The sequence below is a fragment of the Passer domesticus genome, chromosome 20 (assembly GCF_036417665.1).
Source record: "Passer domesticus isolate bPasDom1 chromosome 20, bPasDom1.hap1, whole genome shotgun sequence".
Classification (NCBI taxonomy): Eukaryota; Metazoa; Chordata; class Aves; order Passeriformes; family Passeridae; genus Passer; species Passer domesticus.
This window is the reverse complement of record NC_087493.1, coordinates 3215877-3223669: the sequence shown is the minus strand read 5'-3', so window position 1 is coordinate 3223669 and position 7793 is coordinate 3215877. Positions and strand designations below refer to the sequence as shown.

The 7793-nt window shown below is 47.8% G+C and overlaps 1 long non-coding RNA gene across 1 annotated transcript; it reads left to right on the top strand.

Moving 5' to 3' along the window:
- The first annotated feature begins 1391 nt into the window (after nucleotides 1-1391).
- On the top strand, nucleotides 1392-7590 carry LOC135284103 (uncharacterized). The gene is made up of 3 exons (XR_010349611.1): nucleotides 1392-1520; nucleotides 2625-2778; nucleotides 7332-7590. It is a non-coding gene; the product is annotated as an uncharacterized LOC135284103 (long non-coding RNA).
- The last annotated feature ends 203 nt before the right edge of the window (nucleotides 7591-7793 follow it).

Here is a 7793-nt window from a genome sequence, read left to right as displayed (position 1 = left end):
GCTAAAAAAAAATTAGCTAAAAAGCTAAAACTTAAGGCATCACCATCAGTGACAATGTCACTGCTCCAGAAAGAATAAAACACTCCTGTTGTGTCCTGTGTTTTCACACTTGGATGTTTTGTTACACATTAAAACCATTTGCATGTGCTTGAGGTGTTTAATTAATTAATTAATAAACTAATTAATTAGGTAGTGCATGAAGGCCTCACACCTCCAAGGCTGGCAGGTTTCCTTCCATGGGTATTTTCATGTCACTGGATTGGTTTGGATGGTGGTGGGTGCTCAAGGGGAACCTGCCCAGCATTTTCACAGGTGGCTTTATCTACTCTAAAGGCTGATGGAGTTTTGCTGACAGCCAGCTCATCATCCAAGAGAATGTCTGTGGATATTTGGGATATCCCAGCATTTGGGATGTGCCTCCTGCTGCTCACCCCCTCCTGCTCTGCCCCCAGCCCAGGAAGGACATGGAGAGAGTCCAGAGGGATGGAGAACCTCTCCTGTGAGGAAAGGCTGAGAGCTGGCTCCTGGATGCTTTTATTGCAGCATTCCAGGGCCTAAAGGGGCTCCAGGAGAGCTGGAGGGGGACTGGGGACAAGGGATAGAGGGACAGGACCCAGGGAATGGCTTTAAACTGACAGAGGGCAGGGATGGATGGGATATTGGAAAGGAATTCCTGGCTGGGAGGGTGGGCAGGCCCTGGCACAGGGTGCCCAGAGCAGCTGTGGCTGCCCCTGGATCCGTGGCAGTGCCCAAGGCCAGGTTGGACAGGGCTTGGAGCAGCCTGGGACAGTGGAAGGTGTCCCTGGAATGGCAGGGGGTTGAACAAGATCACCTTTAATGTCCCTTCCAACCCAAACCATTCTGTGACTATTTCCAGCAGTGCTGTGGGAGCCCACGAGTTACCCAGAAAGGAGCCCTGCACTGTGTGATTTGTGCCAAAAACCACCCACATTCCACCCCAACCCCTGCCTGCCCCCAGCACGAGACACACTCAGTTCCAGCCCGGGAGATTCTGTCTCTGATAGGAGATGACCACATTCCTTCCTTGAAATTTGTCTCCTCCACGTATCAAAACCCATTAACAAATAGCCATAATCTGTGCCCTGGGGAGCAGGGCAGGCTGCTTTTCTTTTTCTTGGCTGGCTCACTTCGTGCTGGAGTTGTGGGACTTTTCATCTGCGCGCTCAGAGGAGCGGAGTAAAAGTAGGATGATAAATTGTGGAAAAAGAACTCGCTGGCTTTGCTCAGAACCTCCGGCCTGCAGCTCCTCCTCTCGCTGTACTCCTTCCAGCACCCCAGAATTCCCTGCCTCCCTGCATGTTATGGCACCTTTGGGATGTGTTAGTCATAAGAATGAAGCTACTGGTGCTTTGCAGGGATATTTTCACTCTGGCTCTGGCAGGAGAGCTCTGACACAGCCCTGCTGTCGGCACGGCCGGGGAGTGTGCGCTCGCTGACGCCTCCTGAGATCCCAGCCCGCTCCAAAAAAAGGGGGAAACGGCCAATTTTTATTTCCTCAGGTATGCTGGAGGTCCTTCTGCTGTTCTTTGGTGGTGGTGAGGGCTTTGGGCTGTGGGGTGGAGGTGGGATGGAGGCAGGAGTGGTGGCTCAAGGGGAGCTTTGTGCTGTCACATCCAGCCCCTGCTCTGTCCTTTCTCCTCTGAGCAGAGGCTGGGGGCACTTTGCTTCTCTCTCTTGAGCCCCTGAGGGTTCTTTCCTGCCCTGGGAAAATTCACATTCATCCTTTCAGCCTGGAGATCCTCCTTGGCACTGGGGATGCTCCATAGGATTCCTTTCCCCAGGACCCAGAGCTTCCAGGGGCTGAGCAAAGGCAGCTCCAGATTTGCACCAAATCACCTCTGATGGTGCCCCGTGTGCCTAGACCCCACCTGGGCTTGGGCTGAGCCTAAATTCGCTTTCTTTGAGCTCATTTAGAGCCATAATTGCAGATAGTTAACTTCTCCTTGCAGGGCAGCTGATAAGTGGCAGCTTCCCTGACTTTATGGACATTTGCCCCTCAAAGGGGCCAATCTGGAGCCATTTCAGCAAATATTCCAAAAAGTGAGGGCAAACCCAACCCTCTGACTGTCTGCTTTTGCATATAAGCATACAATTCCTGGTTTATCCCAGCAGGTTTAGTGGCAGCCCTGGTTTGGAAAACTTTTCATGGGCATTTTAGGCCCAGTTCAGTAACAAGCAATGACTGGTCAAAAATTATCTGATATTATTATAAAATATTTTCCACCTGGCTTTTTATCAAGCAGCTCATCAACAGGTCAGAAAGACTTAAAATCCCAAAGGATTTAAATTAAAATATTTGGTATTATAGGTCTATTCAGACCTTTCATGCTCAGAGTGATTTCCTAATATTTTTCACATAACCATGTGCATATTATGGATGTGATGGAAAAAAGGGGACAAAAATAGTGTGAAGGAAAACTTTCCCAGCCTCTCCACATTAAATAATCTCACACTGAAGAGGCTGTGGCACAGAGAACAAGCTTTTAAATATTTCTCTCCTTCAGACAGAGAACTGGGGGACAAAAATACATTAAAACAGCAAAGTGCAGTGGTTAGAAAAGGTTTTGTTGAATGAAATGTCATTTTTTTGTTTTTGCCCTTAGGGAACAATGAGAAAATTTCTCTTTCTGAGCCTATCTCCTTCTGAAACGAGCTCCAGGAATGGTCACAACCTGCCATAAAAATGCCATGTGCAAGAGAATATATTTAATATCAGGCAAGCAGAATGGAACGATACGATCTGTTTGGGGTTTGAAGGTAAATGTTTAGACTTTTTTTCCCTTTGAAATAATCTGGGAGAGATGCTGGTTGGCTCAGTGGGAAATGAAATCACGGAGGATTTATGCCATTAATGACAGGCTATGATGTCAAAGACATTTGGCCCGTGGCCATAACCTTTTGTGTGGCTCTGCTTGACTCTTATAAATAAACAGCCCCACTCAGCTGCTGCCTGCAGAGGAGTCCCCAGCACTTGGGAGCCCTGAAAAGCTCCCAAGCACTTAAAAAAAAAAAAAAATTGAGGTAAAAGATCGAGGGGAAGTAGTTTTCTGCCCTCAGCATCTCTGGGTTCTCCAGCAGGGCCTGGGTAATGTTTAAAGCAACAACACCAAAACTGATCTGACTTTCTGAAACTCTGCTGGCTCCTGCTGATTTGTAATTCATCAAAAACCCAGGCACATGGTCAATAGTGTCCATCATCATGGGGTTTGCTCCTTCTGTCCCGTTTGTGGTACAAAAAAGCAGATTTTGGTTGGGTTTTAGAGTCTCTCCAGTGGCACCCGAGCTCAGCACGGGTGGGAGAGGTGCCAGGGCAGTGCCCAGGCAGGAGAGGTGCAAATGCCACTGCAGAGGGACAAGGAATTCCTGACACCAGTGCCCCTCTCCTGTGCCCCTCTCCTGTCCCCTCGAGGACATAGCCATAATTCCCATCACAGCTGGGCAGGTCGTGCCCAGGACTTGCCTGCAGCCATTTCAGCTCCCTGCTGTCATTATTGGGGTCATTTTTCTCTTCCCACAGAGCCGTTTTCCTTCGGGGTTTTGTCCCTGGGGGTTGTGTTGCTGATGGTTCTCCAGGTGCCAATCTCTCAGCTGGGTCTCTGATTGATTGCCACTGTTTGAATGTCACCTGGAAGGATGCAGGGCCTTTGGTGGCCACAATTAGCAGCATCCTGGAGGCCAGGGGGTCTGTGAAGGTCTGAGCTGAGCTCTGTGCCCTGCAGGGTTTTGGTTCCTAAAGCCCTGGTGGTGCCAGCAGATCCCACCTGTGTTGTGGGTCCCATCTCCAGTGCAGCCCTGGGGTTTGGGGGAGCACCTGGCAGGACTGAGCAGCTCCCAGGGCCACAGGGAGTGTGACTTGAAGTGGCTCAGGACTGCTGGGACAGCTCTGCACAAAGCCAGGGAGCCAGAGGGGCAGGACCAGCCTGAAGGGTTGTGCCAGAGCTGAGCCACAGCCACTGCCACCAGGACTTCGAACATTTTCCTTTCTCCCCTTTCTTCCACTGAACAAAGCAAAGAAAAACGTCAAGAAGGCAGAAAATGCTTTGTTTGGGCTCTGTGCATCCTCAGGAGTAGCCAAAATTCAATCCCTTCTGTCACCTGCAGGCCGCAAACCTCCCCAGGGAAACCCACAGAGCCATGGAATGGTTTGGGGTGGAAGGGACCTTAAAGCTCATCCATTCACGTGCATCCCCCGATTTAGGATCTGGTTTTCCTTTTGGGGTGGAAGGGACCTTAAAGTTCATCCATAAAAGTGCACCTCCCTGGTTTAGGATCTGGTCTTCCTTTTGGGTTGAAAGGGACCTTAAAGCTCATCCATTCAAGTACATCCCCCTGATTTAGGATCTGGTTTATTTCCCTTTTCCATCCCTTTCTTGTCTCTGACCACAGACAGTTGCACTTTGAGTCTTTAATGTCATGGAGTGACTTTGGCACAACTCCCAGGCTCTGTCTGGGGCTCAGAGGGTTCCAAACCAAGAGCCTGGACCAGGAATTGGTCAGGTCCCTTTGTTCTGGCCAGGAGCACACTGCCCTGCCAGGTGTCATATTAACATTCTTCTCTTAATTAGCTGACACCACTAATTAGCACCAATGTGCAAAACGTAGCAGAATATTGGGCAGAAAACTTCTTGATTTGGGCAGATTTGTACCCTGTGAATATGATTTTTCTTTAATTTCAAGTCCCTTCAGCAGAAACATCTTCTCCCCCAGGAGTGGAGCCTCCTGGGCAGGGTTGCAGGGCAGAATAAGAAAAGAACTTTAACCCGTGCTGTAAAGTATTTATTAATATTGAATAAGCCCCTGCCTTCTTTCAACACAAATAAAATATTACTGCTCTCCAAGATGAAATATGCTGAAATGGAGCAAAGATTTCTATTTTTCCAAAACAAACAGTCTTCAAGTGAGGTCTTTTTGCAATTATTTTAGAGATCTTTTTGTGGATTGGACAGGAGCCTAAAAATAATGTTGATTTGAAGCTCTGACAGCACCAATAATTACAGTGCTGTAACTCAGCTCAAGCACCCCACTTTCCTCTGGGTATCAGGGCTCCCTTTTCCTCCTTGATGTTTAGAGCATTTTAATGTATTCTGGTTGAACATTTAAACCTCAATCACCAGCTCCTCTGGAAAAAACACTCTTGTATTTTTAGGACTGGGAAAGGACAGAGGGAACTTGTTTCTCCCTATTAAAGCTGTAATAAGTGTCTCTACTAATCAAGGAGGGAGGGAGGGGAAGAAAGGGGATAAAGTGGCAGTTTTAGTGATCCAATTGTGTCACAAAACAAGAATGTGAAGAGTGAAACACAACCACCAAATATCAGACATTTGGAGGTGCCAGAGCTGCTCTGTCCTGGGTCAGGAGGATGCAAGGTCCCAACTCAAGCTCCAGCCTGGCAGAGCCAGCCCTGGTCCCTTTTGGGACCTGAATCAGCCCTCAGCATCATCCATGACCAGCACTGGTGCTCTCTGCAGCAGAACTTCCAGAGAAGCTGTGCCTGCCCCATCCCTGGAATGTCCAAGGTTTGGAGCATCCTGACATCGTGGAAGGTGTCCCAAGGGTGGGATTGGTTGGGCTTTAAAGTCCTTTCCAACCCAAACTGCTCCATGATTCCGTGGTTTCCATCTGTGATTTTATCTCCCGTCCCTCCCTGCAGTGGGAGATAGAATCCCATGTGCCAGGGAAGCAGCAGAGAGCAGCCAGGGCTGTTTGCTGCACCTTTGGTTGCAGTTCAGCGTTGCTCCTTTAGAAATTAAGATGTAATCTTGGTCGTTTGATTAATTCTGGATTAATTTTTGAGGATGTTTTGAGGCTCCTCTAATGAGAGGCTCATCCTGAGACAGGAGGGACGAGGCGTTGGTGAATGCAAGGGAACGTTGGATTATTTCCACTGCTCTGTGCCACAGATTGGAAGGGGAAAATAAATACCCTGGTAGCTGAGATAATCCTGGTGGAACAATCCTGTAATATCTGCTGAAAGCTGCGTGCACCACTGGATTGGGAAGTTCCAAATGGGAACATTTCCAGTGTGTGCAGTGTCTGGCCCCTGATTTAAATTCCCTTAATTCTACCCTTGAAGCTTCTAGTCTTTTACACTTAAAAAGGCAGAAATGCTTATTATTTGTGCTTGGGAAAGGAGACAAGATGTTTCAGTCTCAAAATGTGCTTTTTTTTTCCTTTTCTCTTTCCTTCAGAAAAATGTAATTGCACACAAACCCCTCTAAACAATTCTCCTCGGCCGCCTGAAGAGTCCCTTGGCTGAATTGTAAATCACTATAAAGTGCACCAAAATAAAAAAAAATAGCAAGATCAGGGCATAAATGAGGTTTGGAGCTGTCTAGTCTGGGGTTCTGTGAGGTAATTAAATCAAGGAGACTTTCTGATCTATAGAAGGGTCAATGTAGCAGGGCAGTGCTTTGAACCATGGGCTCATTAAGGCACAATTGCCTTCTTTGCTGCCCGGATTGTTTATAACAGAGGCTTATTTTGGAGCAGTCAATAACTGGAGAGCATAAATCACAGGGCAGAAAGAGTGATTCCCACTTCATGGGCCAGATCCTCAGCTGGTATAAATCCCTGCTGCCCCAATGATGCCACCTCAGTGCTTCATTTACACAATCCCAAATGCTGGCTCATGCTGCTCCCATTGGATTCGGTTTCTTTTCATTCTGTGGGCACAGATTTTCATGGATGGAGTGAAGGTGGGGCTCATTGGGGTAGGTGAAAATTAATTTTATCAAGTTTGGATGGTTCTCTTCCTGCTCTCTTCATTTTATGAAAAAAGGAGTTACCCTGTGAATTCTTGTCAGCTCAGAACCATTTCCCTGAATCCCACTGAGATCACTTGGAACATTCCTTTTTCCTAAATATTTCTGTTGGGCTTTGGATGATTTAATGGTGGTGGTTCTAGATTTTAATCAAATTCAGAAAGGACATCCACGGGCTCAGCACTGGCAGGGCAGTGATGGCAGCACGCCCCACGTCCATCATTCTTCAGAGGGATGTACCCAGCAATCTTGGGAATGTCTAAGTCTGGCTTTCCATGTGATTTCAGCCCCAGCTCTGCTCCTTGGGAACCCTCCTGTTCCCTGTGTAGGGTTGGGTTCAGCCAGATCACAGGTGGATTTCCAAAATCTCCTTCAAAGCTGAAGCTAAATCTCTGTAAATGTTCTCTAAAACTGAAAAAGAATCTGAAAAAAAGCTGAAGATCAGCTCCAGAGCTGGAGATTTTGGTTCACCACCAGAGTGATGGGCTGGTGGTGGATGTGCCCAGCAATTCTGGGAATGTCTAAGTCTGGTTTTCCATGTGATTGCAGCACCAAGGTTCTGACTCTGCTCCTTGGGAACCCTCCTGCTCCCCTGTGTAGGGTAGGGCTCATCCACATCACAGAGATTTCCAAAATCACAGAGATTTCCAAAAATCTCCCTCAAAGCTGAAAATAAATCTCAAGAAATCACTTTGAAAACTGAAGATGAATCTCCAAATACCTCTTCCAAACCTGAAGATCAGCTCCAGCTCCATCTCCAACCACCTGAGTGATGGGCTGGTGTTGGAAGTGCCTGGAAAACCTCTTCCCACAGCCAAGGTGAGCCCAAAATCTGCTTTAAAGCCCTGCTTTAACCCCCTGCACCAGCACTGTCAAACATGCCCTGCCCCAAGCCCTGAGCCAGCCCAGCTTTGCTCCCTCAGTCCCACCTCACCCTTTAACCAGACCTCATTACCAATAACTAATTAAACAAAAGCTCTTTCCCAGCGTTGTTCCCGTGCTGGCTGGGAG